Below are 19,131 nucleotides of genomic sequence, written 5' to 3' on the forward strand. Positions count from 1 at the left end.
TTAATTGTTTTGGGTTTGTTATTGTAGGTCTTTTCCTTCTCTTTTGTTTCTTGCCTAGAGAAGATCCTTTAGCATTTGTTGTAAAGCTGGTTTGGTGGTGCTGAACTCTCTCAGCTTTTGCTTGTCTGTAAACGTTTTAATTTCTCCATCAAATCTGAATGAGGTCCTTGCTGGGTAGAGTAATCTTGGTTGTAGGTTTTTCTCCTTCATCACTTTAAATATGTCCTGCCAGTCCCTTCTGGCTTTCAGAGTTTCTGCTGAAAGATCAGCTATTAACCTGATGGGGATTCCCTTGTGTGTTATTTGTTGTTTTTCCCTTGCTGCTTTTAATATGTTTTCTTTGTATTTAATTTTTGACAGTTTGATTAATATGTGTCTTGATGTGTTTCCTCTTGGATTTATCCTGTATGGGACTCTGTGTGCTTCCTGGACTTGATTAACTATTTCGTTTCCCATATTAGGGGAGTTTTCAACTATAATCTCTTCAAATATTTTCTCAGTCCCTTTCTTTTTCTCTTCTTCTTCTGGAACTCCTATAATTCGAATGTTGGTGCATTTAATGTTGTCCCAGAGGTCTCTGAGACTGTCCTCAGTTCTTTTCATTCTTTTTTCTTTATTCTGCTCTGCAGTAGTTATTTTCACTATTTTATCTTCCAGGTCACTTATCCGTTCTTCTACCTCAGTTATTCTGCTATTGATCCCTTCTAGAGTATTTTTCATTTCATTTATTGTGTTGTTCATCGTTGCTTGTTTCATGTTTAGTTCTTCTAGGTCCTTGTTAAATGTTTCTTGGATTTTCTCTTTTTCCAAGATTTTGGATCATCTTTTCTATCATTATTCTGAATTCTTTTTCAGGTAGACTGCCTATTTCTTCTTCATTTGTTCGGTCTGGTGGGTTTTTATCTTGCTACTTCATCTACTGTGTGTTTTTCTGTCTTCTCATTTAGCTTATCTTACTGTGTTTGGGGTCTCCTTTTTGCAGGCTGCAGGTTCATTCCCATTGTTTTGGGTGTCTTCCCCCTGTGGCTAAGTTTGGTTCATAGTGTTAGTAGGCTTCCTGGTGGAGGGGACTAGTGCCTGTGTTCTGGTGGATGAGGCTGGATCTTGTCTTTCTGGTGGGCAGGTCCACGTCTGGTGGTGTGTTTTGGGGTGTCTGTGAACTTATGATTTTAGGCAGCCTCTCTGCTAATGGGTGGGGTTGTGTTCCTGTCTTGCTAGTTGATAGGGTGTCCAGCACTGTAGCTTGCTGGTTGTTGAGTGAAGCTGGGTGTTGGTGTTGAGATGGAGATTTTGGGGAGATTTTCACCATTTGATATTACATGGAGGTGGGAGGTCTCTTGTGGACCAGTGTCCTGAAGTTGGCTCTCCCACCTCAGAGGCACAGCACTGACTCCTGGCTGCAGCACCAAGAGCCTTTCATCCACATGGCTCAGAATAAAAGGGAGAAGGAAAGGAAGAAAGGAAGAAAGAAAGAAAGAAAGAAAGAAAGAAGGAAGGAAGGAAGAAACAGGGAGAGAGAAAGAAAGAGAGGGAGAGAGAAAGAAAGAGAGGGAAGGAAGGAAGAAGGAAGGAAGAAGGAAGGAAAGAAGAAGAAAGAAGGAAAGAAGAAGGAAGGAAGGAAAGAAGAAGGAAAGAAAGAAGGAAGAAGGAAAGAAGGAAGAAGAAAGAAAGAAAGAAGAAAGAAAGAGGATAAAATAAAATAAAATAAAGTAATAAAAAATAAAATAAATTTATTAAAATAAAAAATAATTATTAAGAAAAAATTTTTTTAAGTAAAAACAAAAAATGGACGGATAGAACCCTAGGACAAATGGTGAAAGCAAAGCTATACAGAGAAAAATCTCACACAGAAGCATACACATACACACTCACAAAAAGAGGAAAAGGGGAAAAAATAATAAATCTTGCTCTCAAAGTCCATCTCCTCAATTTGGGATGATTCGTTGTCTCTTCATGTATTCCATAGATGCAGGGTACATCAAGTTGATTGTGGAGATTTAATCTGCTGCTTCTGAGGCTGCTGGGAGAGATTTCCCTTTCTCTTCTTTTTTCACACAGCTCCCGGGACTCAGCTTTGGATTTGGTCCCACCTCTGCATGTAGGTCACCGGAGGGCATCTGTTCTTCGCTCAGACAGGACGGGGTTAAAGGAGCCGCTGATTCAGGGGCTCTGGCTCACTCAGGCCTGGGGAGGGAGGAGTAGGGATGCAGGGCAAGCCTGCGGCGGCAGAGGCCAGCGTGACGTTGCACTAGCCTGAGGCACGCCGTGCGTTCTCCCAGGGAAGTTGTCCCTGGATCTCGGGACCCTGGCAGTCGCGGGCTGCACAGGCCCCCTGGAAGGGAGGTGTGGAGAGGGACCTGTGCTCGCACATGGGCTTCTTGGTGGTGGCAGCAGCAGCCTTAGTGTCTCATGCCCGTCTCTGGGGTCCGTGCTGGAGCTCCTTTAAGCAGTGCTCTTAATCCCCTCTCCTCGCGCACCAGGAAACAAAGAGGGAAGAAAAAGTCTCTTGCCTCTTCCACAGATCCAGACTTTTTCCAGGCGGATTCTTTTGTTTGGTTTTGAATTTTATTTTTTTTAAATTATTTTTACATTTTAAATTTTATTTTTTTATACAGCAGGTTCTTATCAGTTATCTATTTTATACGTATTAGTGTATATATGTCAATCCCAATCTTCCAATTCATCCCACCACCACCACCACCCCCGGCTTTCCCCGCTTGGTGTCCATACATTTGTTCTCTACATCTGTGTCTCTATTTCTTCTTGCAGACTGGTTCATCTATAACATTTTTCCACGTTCCACATATATGCATTAATATACAATATTTGTTTTTCTCTTTCTGACTTACTTCACTCTGTATGACAGTCTCTAGGTCCATCCACGTCTCTACAAATGACGCAATTTTGTTCCTTTTTATGGCTGAGTAATATTCCATTGTATATATATACCACATCTTCTTTATCCATTCATCTGTAGATGGGCACTTAGGTTGCTTCCATGACCTGGCTATTGCAAATAGTGCTGCAACGGACATTGGGGTGCATGTGTCTTTTTGAATGATGGTTTTCTCTGGGTATAGGCCCAGTAGTGGGATTGCTGGGTCATATGGTAATTCTATGTTTACTTCTTCAAGGAACCTCCATACTGTTCTCCATAGTGGCTGTATCAATTTACATTCCCACCAACAGTGCAGGAGGGTTCCCTTTTCTCCACACCTTCTCCAGCATTTATTGTTTCTAGATTTTTGGATGATGGCCATTCTGACTGGTGTGAGGTGATACCTCATTGTGGTTTTGATTTGCATTTCTCTAATGATCAGTGATGTTGAGCAGCTTTTCATGTGTTTGTTGGCCATCTGTATATCTTCTTTGAAGAAATGTCTATTGAGGTCTTCTGCCCATTTTTGGATTGGGTTGTTTTTTTAATATTGAGCTGCATGAGCTGTTTATAGATTTTGGAGATTAATCCTTTGTCCATTGATTCATTTGCAAATATTTTCTCCCATTCTGAGGGTTGTCTTCTCATCTTGTTTGTAGTTTCCTTTGCTTTGCAAAAGCTTTTAAGTTTCATTAGGCCCCATTTGTTTATTTTTGTTTTTATTTCCATTACTCTAGGAGGTGGATCAAAAAAGTTCTTGCTGTGATTTATGTCAGAGCATTCTTCCTATGTTTTCCTCTAAGAGTTTTATAGTGTCCAGTCTTACATTTAGGTCTCTAATCCATTTTGAGCTTATTTTTGTGTATGGTGTTAGGAAGTGTTCTAATTTCATTCTTTTACATGTAGCTGTGCAGTTTTCCCAGAACCACTTACTGAAGAGAGTGTCTTTTCTCCATTGTATATCCTTGCCTCCTTTGTCATAGATTAGTTGACCATAGGTGTGTGGGTTTATCTCTGGGCTTTCTATCCTGTTCCATTGATCTATATTTCTGTTTTTGTGCCAGTACCATATTGATTGTCTTGACTACTGTAGCTCTGTAGTATAGTCTGAAGTGAGGGAGTCTGATTCCTCCAGATCATTTTTTTCCCTCAAGACTGCTTTGGCTATTTGGGGTCTTTTGTGTCTCCATACAAATTTTAAGATTTTTTGTTATAGTTCTGTAAAAAAAAAAATGCCACTGGTAATTTGATTGGGATTGCATTGAGTCTGTAGATTGCTTTGGGTAGTATAGTCATTTTCACAATACTAATTCTTCCAATCCAAGAATTCTATCTCTCCATCTGTTTGTGTCATCTTTGATTTCTTTCATCAGTGTCTTATAGTTTTCTGAGTACAGGTCTTTTGGCAGGAGGATTCTGAACCACTGCACCACCAGCAAAGCCCTCTTCAAATGTTTTTTTCTATTTCTTTTTTTAGCTCCTCTTTTTCTGTGACTACCATTTCCCTATGTTGGTACACTTGATGTTGCCCACAGGTCCTGAGGCTCTGTTCATTTTTCTTCAATCATTTTTTTCTCTCGAATCTTCAGGATTGGGTAATTTTTATAATCTATGTTCAAGTTCACTGACTCTTTCTTCTACCATCTGAAGCCTGTTGGTAAGATCATCTAGTAAATATTTCATTTAAAGTTATTGCACTTTTGAACTCTAGAATTTCACCTTGGTTCTTTGCTATATCTTTTTGTTTGTGTTGAGATTCCCTGCTCTTTAGTTGTAAATATATTTTGCTTTAATCCTTTTCATAATTTCCTTTAATTCTCTAAGCATATTTATAATAGCTGCTTTGAAGCCTTTGCTTCTATATCTGTATATAACTGAATCATTTTGCTGTACACCAGAAACTAACACAGCATTGTAAATCAACTATTCCTCAATTTAAAAAAATTTAAGAGTTAATTTCTCTGTTTACTGAGTTCTGTCTCATGGTATGAATGTACCACATGCCATAGACTGAATTTTTGTTGCCCCAAAATTCATATGTTGAAACATAATTTCCAGTGTGATGGTATCTAGAGGGTTGGACCTTTGGTCCATGAAGGCTGAACACTCAGGAATGGGATTAATGCCCTTATAAAAGAAACTCTAGAGTAGGAAGCAGGTTCTCATCAGACATCAAATCTGCTGGAGTCTGGATCTTGGACTTCCCACTCTTGAATTTTGAGAAATAAATTTCTGTTGTTTGTAAGACACCTAGTCTGTGGTAATTTGTTATAGCATCCCAAACAGATTAAGACATACAATTTGTTTAACCATTCACCCATTGAAGAACATGTGGGGTCATTTCCAGATTTTGGTTATTATGAATAAAGCTGCTATGAACATTCATGTACAAGTGTTTGTGTGAACATACATTTCCATTTCTCTGGGATAGATGCCCAGAAGTACAATTTCTGGGTTGTATGGTAGTTACATGTTTAGTTTTATAAGAAATTCCACACTGTTTTCCAGAGTAGGTGTACCATTTTACATTCCCACCAGCAATGTATAACTCAGTTTCTCTGTGTTCTCACTAGAATTTGATGTTGTCACTATTTTTTAATTTTAGCAATTCTGATAGGTGTGTAGTGATATCTTATTGTGCTTTTAATTTTCATTTCCCCAATGGCTAAAGATGTTGAACATCTTTCTATGTGCTTATGTGAAATCTGTAAATCCTCTTCAGTGAAATGTCTGTTCATGTGTTTTGCTCATTTTCTAATTGGATTATTCCGTGAGTTTTTTGGGGGGGTTTTGTTTCTTAGTTTGTTTTCAGTTTTGAGTGTTCTTTAGATATTCTAGAGGTGGTCCTTTGTTAGATATATGGCTTGCAAATATTTTCTCCAACCCTGTAGCCTTGTCTCTTCTTCCTCTCAACTGTCTTTCACAGAGCAAGAATTTTACATTTTGATGGGGTCCAATTTGTCAATTTTTCCTTTTATGGATTCTGGTGACCCTAAAGGGAGCTTTAGGGTGCTTCTGGTGACCCTAAAGCTATTCTCCTATGTTTTTTTAAAATTTATTTATTTATTTATTTATTTATGGCTGCATTGGGTCTTCGTTGCTGTGTGCAGGCTTGCTCTAGTTGCAGCAAGTGGGGGCTACTCATCATTGTGGTGTGCGGGCTTCTCATTGTGGTGGCTTCTCTTGTTGCGGATCACGGGCTCTAGGTGTGCGGGCTTCGGTAGTTGTGGAACATGGGCTTCAGTAGTTATGGCTCGGGGGCTCTAGAGCTCAGGCTCAGTAGTTGTGGTGCACGGGCTTAGTTGCTCCACGGCATGTGGGATCATCCTGGACCAGGGCTCGAAACCATGTCTCCTGCGTTTTCAGACATATTCTTAACCACTGTGCCACCAGGGAAGCCTTCTCCTATGTTTTCTTCTAATCTTTTATAGTTTTATGTTTTACATGATCCATTTTGAGTTAATTTTTGCATAACGTATGGGACTTAGGTCAAAGTACAATTTTTTTTCTATGAATGTCCAGTTGCTTCAGCACCATTTTTGAAAGGACTATTCTTCCTTCACTGAATTGCTTTCACACCTGTGTCAAAATTCCAACGGGGAGACTCCCCCAGCCAGCCCAACAAGAAGTGCCAGTAGGGATTGGTTCAAGATGGCAGAGGAGAAGGACGTGCCCTCACTCCCTCTTGCGAGAGCACCAGAATCACAACTAACTGCTGAACAATCATTTATAGGAAGACACTGGAACTCACCAAAAAAGATACCCGACATCCAAAGAAAAATAAGCAATGAGATGCTTAGGAGGGGTGCAATCACAATAAAATCAAATCCCATAATGGCTGGGTGGGTGACTCACAAACTGGAGAACACTTATACCACCGAAGTCCACCCACTGGAGTGGAGGTTCTGAGCTCCAAGTCGGGGTTCCCAACCTGGGGATCCGGCAACGGGAGGAGGAATTCCTGGAGATTCAGAGGTTGAAGGCTAGCAGGATTTGATTGCAGGACTTTGACAGGACTGGGGAAAACAGAGACTCCACTCTTGGAAGGCACACACAAAGTAGTGTGCACATCGGGACCCAGGGGAAGGAGCAGTGACCCCATAGGAGACTGAACCAGACCTACCTGCTAGTGTTGGAGGGTCTCCTGTAGAGGCAGGGGGTGGCTGTGGCTCACCGTGGGGACAAGGACACTGGCAGCAGAAATTCTGGGAAGTACTCCTTGGTGTGAGCTGTCCCAGAGTCTGTCATTAGCCCCACCAAAGAGCTGGGTAGGCTCCAGTGCTGGGTCGCCTCAGGCCAAACAACCAATAGGGAGAGAACCCAGCCCCACCCATCAGCAGACAAGCTGATTAAAGCTTTACTGAGCTCTGCCCACCAGAGCAACACCCAGCTCTACTCACCACCAGTCCCTCCCATCAGGAAGCTTGCACAAGGCTCTAAGATAGCCTCATCCAGCAGAGGGCAGAAGAAGAAGCAAGAAGAACTACAATTCTGCAGCCTGTGGATGGAAAACTACATTCACAGAAAGACAAAATGAAAAGGCGGAGGACTTTGTACCAGGTGAAGGAACAAGATAAAACCCTATGAAAACAACTAAAGGAAGTGGAGATAGGCAACCTTCCAGAAAAAGAATTCAGAATAATGATAGTGAAGATGATCCAGGACCTTGGAAAAACAATGGAGGCAAAGAGAGAGAAGATGCAAGAAATGTTTAACAAAGACATAGAAGAATTAAAGAACAAACAAACAGAGATGAACAATACAATAACTGAAATTAAAGCTACACTAGAAGGAATCAATAGCAGAATAACTGAGGCAGAAGAATGGATAAGTGACCTGAAAGACAGAATGGTGGAATTCACTGCCACGGAACAGAATAAAGAAAAATGAAAGAAAAGAAATGAAGAGGGCCTAAGAGACCTCTGGGACAACATTAAATGCAACAACATTCATATTATAGGGGTCCCAGAAGGAGAAGAGAGAGAGAAAGGAAATGAGAAAATATTTGAAGAGATTATATTTGAAAACTTCCCTAACATGGGAAAGAAAATAGCCACCCAAGTCCAGGAAGTGCAGAGAGTCCCATACAGGATAAACCTAAGAAGAGACATGCCGAGACACATAGTAAGCAAATTGGCAAAAATTAAAGACAAAGAAAAAAATTGAAAGCAACAAAGGAAAGATGACTAATAACATACAAGGGAACTCCCATAAGGCTAACAGTTGATTTCTCAGCAGAAACTACAAGCCAGAAGGGAGTGGCATGACATATTTAAAGTGATGAAAGGGAAGAACCTACAACCAAGATTATTCTACCCAGCAAGGATCTCATTCAGATTCAATGGAGAAATCAAAATCTTTACAGCCAAGTAAAAGCTAAGAGAATTCAGCACCACCAAACCACCTCTACAACAAATGCTAAAGGAACTTCTCTAAGTGGGAAGCACAAGAGAAGAAAAGGACCTACAAAAACAAACCCCGCAAAATTAAGAAAATGGTAATAGGAACATACATACCGATAATTACCTTAAACGTGAATGGATTAAATGTTCCAACCAAAAGACACAGGCTTGCTGAATGGATACAAAAACAAGACCCATATATATGCTGTCTACAAGAGACCCACTTCAGACCTAGGGACACATACAGACTGAAGGTGAAGGGATGGAAAAAGATACTCCATGCACATGGAAATCAAAAGAAAGCTGGAGTAGCAATACTCATATCAGATAAAATAGACTTTACAATAAAGAATGTTACAAGAGATAAGGAAGGACACTACATAATGATCAAGGGATCAATCCAAGAAGAAGATATAACAATTATAAATAGAGATGTACCCAACATAGGAGCATCTCAATCCATAAGGCAAATGCTAACAGATATAAATTAGGAAATCAACAGTAACACAATAATAGTGGGGGATTTTAACACCTCACTTACACCAATAGACAGATCATCCAAACAGAAAATTAATAAGGAAACACAAGCTTTAAATGACACAATAGACCAGATAGCTTTAATTGATATTTATAGGCCACTCCATCCCAAAACAGCAGATTACACTTTCTTCTCGAGCGCAAGGAACATTCTCCAGGGTAGATCACATCTTGGGTCACAAAGCAAGCCTCAGTAAATTTAAGAAGATTGAAATCATATCAAGCATATTTTCAGTCCACAACACTATGAGATTAGAAATCAATTACAGGGGAAAAATGTAAAAAACACAAACACATGGAGGCTAAACAATATGTTACTAAATAACCAAGAGATCACTGAAGAAATCAAAGAGGAAATCAAAAAATACCTAGAGACAAATGACAGTGAAAACACGATGATCCAAAACCTATGGGACGTAGCAAAAGCAGTTCTAAGAGGGAAGTTTATAGCAATACAGGCCTACCTCAAGAAATAAGAAAAATCTCAAATAAACAATCTAACCTTTCACCTAAAGGAACTAGAGAAAGAAGAACAAACAAAACAGAAAGTTAGCAGAAGGAAAGAAATCATAAAGATCAGAGCAGAAATAAATGAAATAGAAACAAAGAACACAATAGCAAATATCAATAAAACTAAAATCTGGTTCTTTGAGAAGATAAACAAAATTGGTAAACCATTAGCCAGACTCATCAAGAAAAAGAGGGAGAGGACTCAAATCAATAAAATTACAAATGAAAAAGAGGTTACAACAGACACCACAGAAATACAAAGCATCCTAAGAGACTACTACAAGCAACTCTATGCCACTAAAATGGACAACCTGGAAGAAATGCACAAATTCTTAGAAAGGTATAACCTTCCAAGACAGAACCAGGAAGAAATAGAAAATATGAACAGACCAATCACAAGTAATGAAATTGAAACTGATTAAAAATCTTCCAACAAACAAAAGTCCAGGACCAGATGGCTTTACAGGTGAATTCTATCAAACATTTAGAGAAGAGCTAACACCCATCCTTCTCAAACTCTTCCAAAAAACTGCAGAGGAAGAAACACTCCCAAACTCATTCTATGAGGCCACCATCACCCTGATAGCAAAACCAGACAAAGATACTACAAAAAAAGAAAATTACAGACCAATATCACTGATGAATATAGATGCAAAAATCCTTAACAAAATACTAGCCAACAGAATCCAACAACACATTAAAAGGATCATACACCATGATCAAGTAGGATTCATCCCAGGGATGCAAGGATTCTTCAGTATATGCAAATCATTCAATGTGATACACCATATTAACAAATTGATCATATGATCATCTCAATAGATGCAGAAAAGCTTTTGACAAAATTCAACACCCATTTATGATAAAAACTCTCCAGAAACTGTGCATAGAGGGAACCTACCTCAACATAATAAAGTCCATATACGACAAATCTACAGCAAACGTCATTCTCAATGGTGAAAAACTGAAAGCATTTCCTCTAAGATCAGGAACAAGACAAGGATGTCCACTCTCACCACTATTATTCAACATAGTTTTGGAAGTCCTAGCCATGGCAATCAGAGAAGAAAAAGAAATAAAAGGAATACAAATTGGAAAAGAAGAAGTAAAACTGTCACTGTTTGCAGATGATATAATACTATACATAGAGAATCCTAAGGATGACACCAGAAAACTAGCACTAATCAATGAATTTGGTAAAGTTGCATGATACAAAATTAATGCACAGAAATCTCTTGTATTCCTATACACTAACAACAATGATCATAGAGAGAAATTGAGGAAACAATCTCATTCACCATTGCAACAAAAAGAATAAAATACCTAGGAATAAACCTACCTAGGGAGACAAAAGACCTGTATGCTGAAAACTGTAAGACACTGATGAAATAAATTAAAGATGATACCAACAGATGGAGAGATATACCATGTTCTTGGATTGGAAGAATCAATATTGTGAAAATGACTATACTACCCAAAGCAATCTACAGATTCAATGAAATCCCTATCAAATTACCAGTGGCATTTTTTACAGAACTAGAACAAAAAATCTTAAAATTTGTATGGAGACACAAAAGACCCCAAATAGCCAAAGCAGTCTTGAGGGAAAAAAATGATCTGGAGGAATCAGACTCCCTCACTTCAGACTATACTACAGAGCTACAGTAGTCAAGACAATCAATATGGTACTGGCACAAAAACAGAAATATAGATCAATGGAACAGGATAGAAAGCCCAGAGATAAACCCACACACCTATGGTCAACTAATCTATGACAAAGGAGGCAAGGATATACAATGGAGAAAAGACACTCTCTTCAGTAAGTGGTTCTGGGAAAACTGCACAGCTACATGTAAAAGAATGAAATTAGAACACTCCCTAACACCATACACAAAAATAAGCTCAAAATGGATTAGAGACCTAAATGTAAGACTGGACACTATAAAACTCTTAGAGGAAAACATAGGAAGAATGCTCTGACATAAATCACAGCAAGAACTTTTTTGATCCACCTCCTAGAGTAATGGAAATAAAAACAAAAATAAACAAATGGGGCCTAATGAAACTTAAAAGCTTTTGCAAAGCAAAGGAAACTACAAACAAGATGAGAAGACAACCCTCAGAATGGGAGAAAATATTTGCAAATGAATCAATGGACAAAGGATTAATCTCCAAAATCTATAAACAGCTCATGCAGCTCAATATTAAAAAAACAACCCAATCCAAAAATGGGCAGAAGACCTCAATAGACATTTCTTCAAAGAAGATATACAGATGGCCAACAAACACATGAAAAGCTGCTCAACATCACTGATCATTAGAGAAATGCAAATCAAAACCACAATGAGGTATCACCTCACACCAGTCAGAATGGCCATCATCCAAAAATCTAGAAACAATAAATGCTGGAGAAGGTGTGGAGAAAAGGGAACCCTCCTGCACTGTTGGTGGGAATGTAAATTGATACAGCCACTATGGAGAACAGTATGGAGGTTCCTTGAAGAAGTAAACATAGAATTACCATATGACCCAGCAATCCCACTACTGGGCCTATACCCAGAGAAAACCATCATTCAAAAAGACACATGCACCCCAATGTCCGTTGCAGCACTATTTGCAATAGCCAGGTCATGGAAGCAACCTAAGTGCCCATCTACAGATGAATGGATAAAGAAGATGTGGTATATATATACAATGGAATATTACTCAGCCATAAAAAGGAACAAAATTGCGTCATTTGTAGAGACGTGGATGGACCTAGAGACTGTCATACAGAGTGAAGTAAGTCAGAAAGAGAAAAACAAATATCGTATATTTATGCGTATATGTGGAACCTAGAAAAATGTTACAGATGAACCGGTTTGCAGGGCAGAAATAGAGACACAGATGTAGATAACAAATGTATGGACACCAAGGGAGGAAAGCGGTGGAGGGAGGTGGTGGTGCTGTGATGAATTGGGAGATTGGGATTGACATATATACACTAATACGTATAAAATGGATAACTACTAAGAACCTGCTGTGTAAAAAATAAAGAAAATTCAAAAAATAAAGAAATGGACAGGAATGATATAAATTGCAAAATTTTACTGAAAAAACGAAGAAAGAACCTGCTGTATAAAAATAAAATAAAATAAAATTCAGAAATTCAAAAAAAATAAATTGTAAGCATTTTCCTAGCTTATTAAAACTCCTAATAACCTTAACTAAATGGCTATGAATGACTTACCATGTGTCTTTGCCATGACCTTTTAACAATTGTTTTCATGTTTACTTATTAAATAGTTATTTTCCTCAAAAAAAGGGAAAAAAAGCACCAGTAGCGTGGCCCTGATTCTTCTCAGGCTCGTGGGCGCTGCTCTGAGCAGTGTCACCCTTTATAGCAGAAAGCTGGCAGGCACTGTGGGGAAAAAACAAAACAAGAAGCAAGTGGAAGAGGTGCTAGAAGAAGCGGAAGAAGAATACTTGGTAGGAAAAGTTCTTGACCATCGAGTGGTAAAGGGCCAAGTGGAGAACCTCCTAAAGTGGAAGGGGTTCTCAGATGAGGACGACACATGGGAGCCAGAAGAAAACCTGGATTGCCCCGACCTCACTGCCGAGTTCCTGCAGTCACAGGAAACAGCACACGAGACAGACAAATCAGAGGGGGGCAAGCGCAAAGCTGATTCTGATTCAGAAGATAAGGGGGAGGAGAGCAAACCAAAGAAAACAAAGAATCAGAAAAGCCATGAGGTTTTGCCCAGGGTTTGGAACTGGAGTGGATTATTGGAGCTATAGACTCCAGTGGAGAACTCATATTCCTGAGGAAATGGAAAAACTGATGAGGCTGACCTGGGCCCTGCCAAGGAAGCCAATGTCAAGCGCCCACAGGTTGTCATATCCTCCTATGAGGAAAGGCTGATGTGGCATTCCTACCCCTTGGAGGATGATGACAAAAAAGATGACAAGAATTAACTCTCCTGAGTACCAGCCCTTGTCACGTCTGACCGTGGGGTTCGAGTGGGGAAAGGAGTTCTACTTGTCTTGACACCATAGAGGTGGCTTGAGAAGATGTCCTTTGAAGAGCTAGTATAGTTTCTGTGCCCTACAGTAGCCCAAGTGCTTTAAAGCCGTTCCATGCTGTACAGTTCGCACACCCATCCCAGTGGAGGGGAAGGAGGGTCAGTGTTTCAAGACAACCCATTCTGAACTTTACTGAGAAAGGCAAAGGGCCTTCTACATAGGACAAAACTTGCAGGCTGGGATGTGGGAGAGCAAAAGATACTGTAGATCTTCAAAGAGCATCTCCACAACCCACAGCCTTCTTCACAATAGTGTTAACTCTGCATTTTTACAGCATAGCATGTATGTAGTTTTTGACTATTACTGGTGTATTATTTGGGGTGGGAGGGATGGGGTGGGAAAGAAGGGAGATGGATTAGGATCATTTTTGTTAAAATCTGGGGCCTGATTAGGTAAATGGTGAAACAAAGGAAAGAACAACTAATGATGATTTGGTTCTGTGTCCAGAATATTTTATCCTTTCAAAAAGTGTCATTGGCAACCTAATGAGGACTGTGAGAGACTGTTTATAAGCTGTGAATGCCTGAAACTTAGAAGCCAAGGTGTTCCCTGCCTCAGCATAATGCTGTTCCCAACTAAGGACTAAGCCAGTTACGAAGTTTGGGGGATGGAAACTGGCTGAGGAGGAAAAGTCTCATTGGAGTGTATACACAGGCAGGTCATTCTGTCCTAGAGGTGCTGATTCTTGAAGTTGACAAGAAGACCCTTTCTTCTCCAGTCATGAAGTTATAAATATCAGCTCCTCCATCCAAGCCACTGGCTGAAGTATTTGGCGAAGGGCAGAGGGTGGTACAGGAGGTGGGAAAGTAGGGAAAGACAAGGACTGGTGCTCTTGGAGCCTCTGTTTTTTGAACTTTGAAACCATTGGTGGCAGGGTTCAGTCACTGACAGCACAAGTTCACTGAAGCACTTCAAGAGTTGAATGATTTCAAAAGCCCTGGTCTCAGGAGAAGATTAAATTTTCACTCTGGGGCAGTGGTTCACTTTAAAACAAAACATTTTTTTTAATCCTAAGCATTAACTAAAACCCAAAATGCTGTCATGACTCATGAGATCCATCAGTTCTTGACATTGTCTAGACCTGCATCTAGAACTCCATTGTAAAAGGCATGTGTTAGGTTTCTGTGAAAACTTTTAAATGTAAACTTCGTACCAACACTGTCAGTTTTTGTCTTAATAAAATTATAGATTTATATTTTTAAAAATCCAGCAGCATACTTGTGTGGGTCTGTTTTTGGGCTCCTCTATTTCATTGATCTATGCATCTGTCCTTCTACCAATACTCTGTTGTCTTCATTACTGTAGCTATATAGTAAGGCTTATTTGGGTAGAGTGATTTCACTCTTTATTCTTTTCCAAGATTACCTTAGATACCTAGGGCCTATGGCTTTCCTTATGAATTTTAATTTATAAATTAAAAATTATAATATTAAAAAATTATAAAATTATAAAAATTAATTATAAATTAAATTTATAAATTAAATAATCTTTTCTGTCTAAAAAAAACCATTGCTAGGATTTTGATAGGAATTGTATTATACCTTTAATTTGGCAAGCAGAGACATCTTTACTATGTTGAGTCTTCCAATCATGAACATGATATGTCCCTCCATTTATTTAGGTCTTCTTTGATTTCTTTTATCAGTGTATTATAGTTTTCAGTGTATATGTTCTATATATGCTTTTGCTAGATTCATAACTAAGCATTTTTAAGTGGTTGTAAATGGTACTGTATCTTTAATTTTACTTTCCTTTTTTGTTGATGAAAAGTGGACGTTTTGTTTATTTTTTAAATATTTATTTATTTATTTGGTTGCGCCTGGTCTTAGTTGCGGCATGTGGGCTCCTTAGTTGCAGCTCACTGGGTCTTAGTTGCAGCAGGCAGTCTCCTTAGTTGTAGCATGCAAACTCTTAGTTGTGGCACGCGTGTGGGATCTAGTTCCCTGACCAGGGATCGAACCCGGACCCCCTGCTTTGGGAGCACGAGTCTTCACCACTGCGCCACCAGGGAAGTCCCCAAAAGTGGACACTTTAGATAATACATTGTAGCAACTGTGGATTCTGATTTTTCCCCGAGGCTGATGTTATTGTTTTGCTTTTAGTAAATTGCCTATACTCAATCTGTGGAAACTATCTTCTCCGTGGTATGTAGCCCATGATGTCTCTGCTCAGTTTAATTTATATTTTTATTTTTTGTAAAATAAAAACTCCCGAGAGATTGTCCCTGGATCTGTATAGCACGGGAGACCAGCGATGACTGGTTTGAGGTTCTGATCAAACACTCGAGCCAGTAAGGCTTTCACCCTTTGCTCATAGGTCTGGGGGCGAGTGGGGAAGCCTATTCAAAATTCAGTCTGTTTTCAAGCCTATCCCAGCTTTTACTTTCCCCCACAGAGCTTGAGCTTTCTTGGGTCTCCCATGTGTGCGCACACAGCCTCCCATTCAACCAGGGATGTGTGGAAGCTCTCTGGTTCTCTCTTCCAGGAGTTCCTTGGTAAATTTCTAGAGTCCACTGGTCTGCCACCTGCCCCAAGTGGGACTGCAGCTTCAGGCTAATAAAGTTGTGGGCTTTCCCCATTCGTTTCCTATCGAGTTTGCTATGTTTACAGACAAGGCCATTGCACACGGGTATTTCACCTTTCCCTCCAGATCAAGCCCAACAATGAAGCTGCTAGTTTTTAGAGACACCTTCACCCTGGTAGCACTACAAGCTGGGGATGAGGGGGGAAATGGAAGCAGCTCCAGGCAAAATACTCAGTGTTTTTTCCTGAAGTTCAGCAGTTTTTCCATAAATAGATGCTTCTCAATTTTTTTTTTATTTACTTGCCTTTGGTCAACTTCCAGCACCCTGAAATGGCTGGTTTAGACAATTTTGTCCTGTTTTATAGTTGCCCGACACTTTGCCAGAAATATCCAGGCATTACTGAACCTTTCAGCCTTGGACACAGCTTGGGATCCAGCTGGGATCCAGACTCTACCCTACCAGCTACAGCCCCAGTGGGTGAATCAGCCTTCTGTAAATGAAGCTCTCCATTCAAAGCAGACCTCGCTCTGCTGGGGACGGAAGGCTCAGTGTCATGCAGCTTTGGGGCTGAGCTTGCAGGACCAGAACTCAATACGTAACCAGCAGGCTGATCCCTGCATCCTCTGACATCACTCCCCTGCCTCATTCCAAGGTACCCACTTTATCAATGGGTGCTCACGACTGCAGATGGGCTACGTCCTAGTCTCTACATCTTCCATCAGAGAGGTCATGAGAAATGTCATCTTTCACATAGTTCAATCTGTACAATGGATCAGATCACTGGTGGAATTGCACCATTAACCTTTAACTTTTCCAGGGACCAAAGTAGGGAGGGTGTGAATAGGACAGTAGACAGGGCTTGTGGGCTCAGCTCTGGTCCTGTTTCCACCAACTGACCTCCAAGTGCTGGCCCCTACACCCCCACCAGATCCTCTGCATGGAGGGGATCTAGGTAAGCAGGCTGACTCTGGGCCTCCACAACTACAACCAGCATTTATCCTCTATAGGCTCCACACATTTTGATTCATTGAATCCTCACAAGAACCCTAGGAAGTAAACGCTATTATCAATCCTTATTTTTACAGATGAAAAAAAATGGTGGCAGAGTATAAATGAAACTTGCCCAAGGATCCCCAAGAGAAAAGTTGGCAGTGACAGAATTTGAACCCAGACAATCCGGTTCCTAATCCTAAACCCAAGCTCCTAAACACCGTGTTCTCTTGCCTCACCATATGCTACCATCTGTCGATGACCTGGTCACTATTATTGCTGGCACTAGGACAGTGCTTTTGAAATTGCAGGCTGCCTTTAAGTTGGCCATGCAATCAATTTCGTGGTTAAGCCCGGTTTTTCAATTAAATAGAAGAAACTAAGAATTTTAAACATCAATGCGTGTTATGTGTGGTGAGGGTGGTTTTTATTTCATGAAATTTGTTTGTTATAAACATCCTTTTCAGCCATCAGTTCTCAAATACTTCAGCAAATGACAGGAACCCATTGCAAAGGCAATACCACTGTTGACGGAAGACTAGAGCTTAGAGATCTCTTTGCTTTGTTAGTTCTCACCTACCAAAGGTAACCAGAGGTGACCCGCTAGCCTTGCTCTTGGACACCCTCCACAGCACACTGTTAAAATAAATGTTTCCAGAGCGCCACGCACTGTTCGAAGTGCCTTGTTAACCTGCTCCTGGAAATTCCCTGGAGGTCCAGTGGTTAGGACTCCGTGCTTTCACTGTCGAGGGCCCGGGTTCAATCTCTGGTCAGGGAACTAAGATGCCACAAGCTGCACAGTGTGGCCAAAAATGACCCAAACAAAACGAAAAAACCTCAATCCTCACTGCATTCAAGTGGGTACTGTTATCCTTATTTTACAGATGAGGAAACAGGCACAGAGAGGTTAAGCCACTCAGTCAAAGTTACGTGGCCCGTCGGAGTTGGAGCCAGGGTTTGGACCTGCCACGCCGATTCCAGTCCTGAGAACGCCCTTCCTGGACCAGACGGCGCTGCAGCATCTCCCTGCAGAGCCTGTGGCCTGCCACGCCTGTGTGGTCACCCCGTCAGCAGCCTGGAGGAATCTTGTCTTCAGGTGGGAAGACAAATCCCTGTAGGACTCCCATCCTCCACCCCGTAATAAGCCAGGGCCCCAGGAGTACAGTCTCTGCCCTCTGCATGGAATGCTCCAGACCAGAATTCCCCCTTGTGTGTGCCTTCAAAGCACACCTCTTTCAAGATGGCTGCTGCGACCACCACAGCTGAGGTGTCACAGCCATCATCCTCATCCAGGTAACCCTCTTTATCTCATCACTGGCTGCCATGAGATTATAAATATATTTCTGTGTGTATGGACTGTCTCCCCCACCAGAAGGAAGTACCAGAGGGCAGGCATTTTGTCTATGTGCTGCTGTGCCTCTAGCTCCTAGATAGATGATGGCACATATGAAGAAGCACCATCTCCAACTGGACCTGTGGGCTGGGTCCATGTCAGATTTTACAGATGGTAGGGAAGAAAGATGCGAGCTCTTATTCAAGGGCTTCTGCATCGCGATGGAAACACCACACACAAACCTCCGAGTCCGAGGAGGGAGCAGCGTTCCACGCACTAGAGACGGCAGGACGAGGCGAAGGAGGTAGAAGCAAAAGCCCGTTGAGGTGTCCCGTCCTCAGCACTGTCCTGTCCCACAGAGCACCCAGAGGCTGGCCCCTATACGGCCTGGCCCCTGCTGGAGAGCGAGGGAGGGAAGAGCCACAGAGCCCCTGCCCACTGGGAAAGGGAAAAATTCACGTTAGTGAACATGACTGCCCGTTACAAATGCGGAGGATGCATTTCCTGGCAAAAAGAGGCCTGGGCCCATGCGGGGGCTCTGTGCCGGGAAGTCAGAGCCGGCTTCTGGAGACCCGGGCTGAGTGCACACGGAGGGCGTGTGTATAAGCAAGAATAAACTCCCATCCCCATGCGGATGCTCCTCGTGCTCTGTATTACATCCTCCTTCCAGGCAGGAGTTGGGTCAGCTCTGCGAGCACTTGTTGGTCCAATACACTAAAAGAGGTTTGTACTCTCAGGAAGAAGACCCGTGTGCTTGGTGAGACCCAGAAGGATACCACTGCCCACCCCTCATCCTGACGACGGGTGACACTTGGACAGAACAGCTTACAAAACACCCCCAATTACTTACCGCATGTGTTCTTCCCTTAGAAAACACCCATCAGACAGAAGGAAA

The 19,131-nt window shown here is 41.2% G+C and overlaps 1 pseudogene across 1 annotated transcript in view; it reads left to right on the forward strand.

The window, feature by feature from the left end:
- The window catches only part of LOC309816736 (chromobox protein homolog 1-like), a 53,117-nt pseudogene extending 39,836 nt beyond the window's left edge, over positions 1-13,281 (forward strand). The window contains exon 2 of the transcript in view: positions 12,613-13,281. The product of the transcript in view is annotated as a chromobox protein homolog 1-like (transcript). The remainder of the gene's footprint in view (positions 1-12,612) is intronic.
- The last annotated feature ends 5,850 nt before the right edge of the window (positions 13,282-19,131 follow it).

The sequence above is a fragment of the Mesoplodon mirus genome, assembly GCF_964341445.2.
Source record: "Mesoplodon mirus genome assembly, chromosome: 15".
Taxonomy (NCBI): domain Eukaryota; kingdom Metazoa; phylum Chordata; class Mammalia; order Artiodactyla; family Ziphiidae; genus Mesoplodon; species Mesoplodon mirus.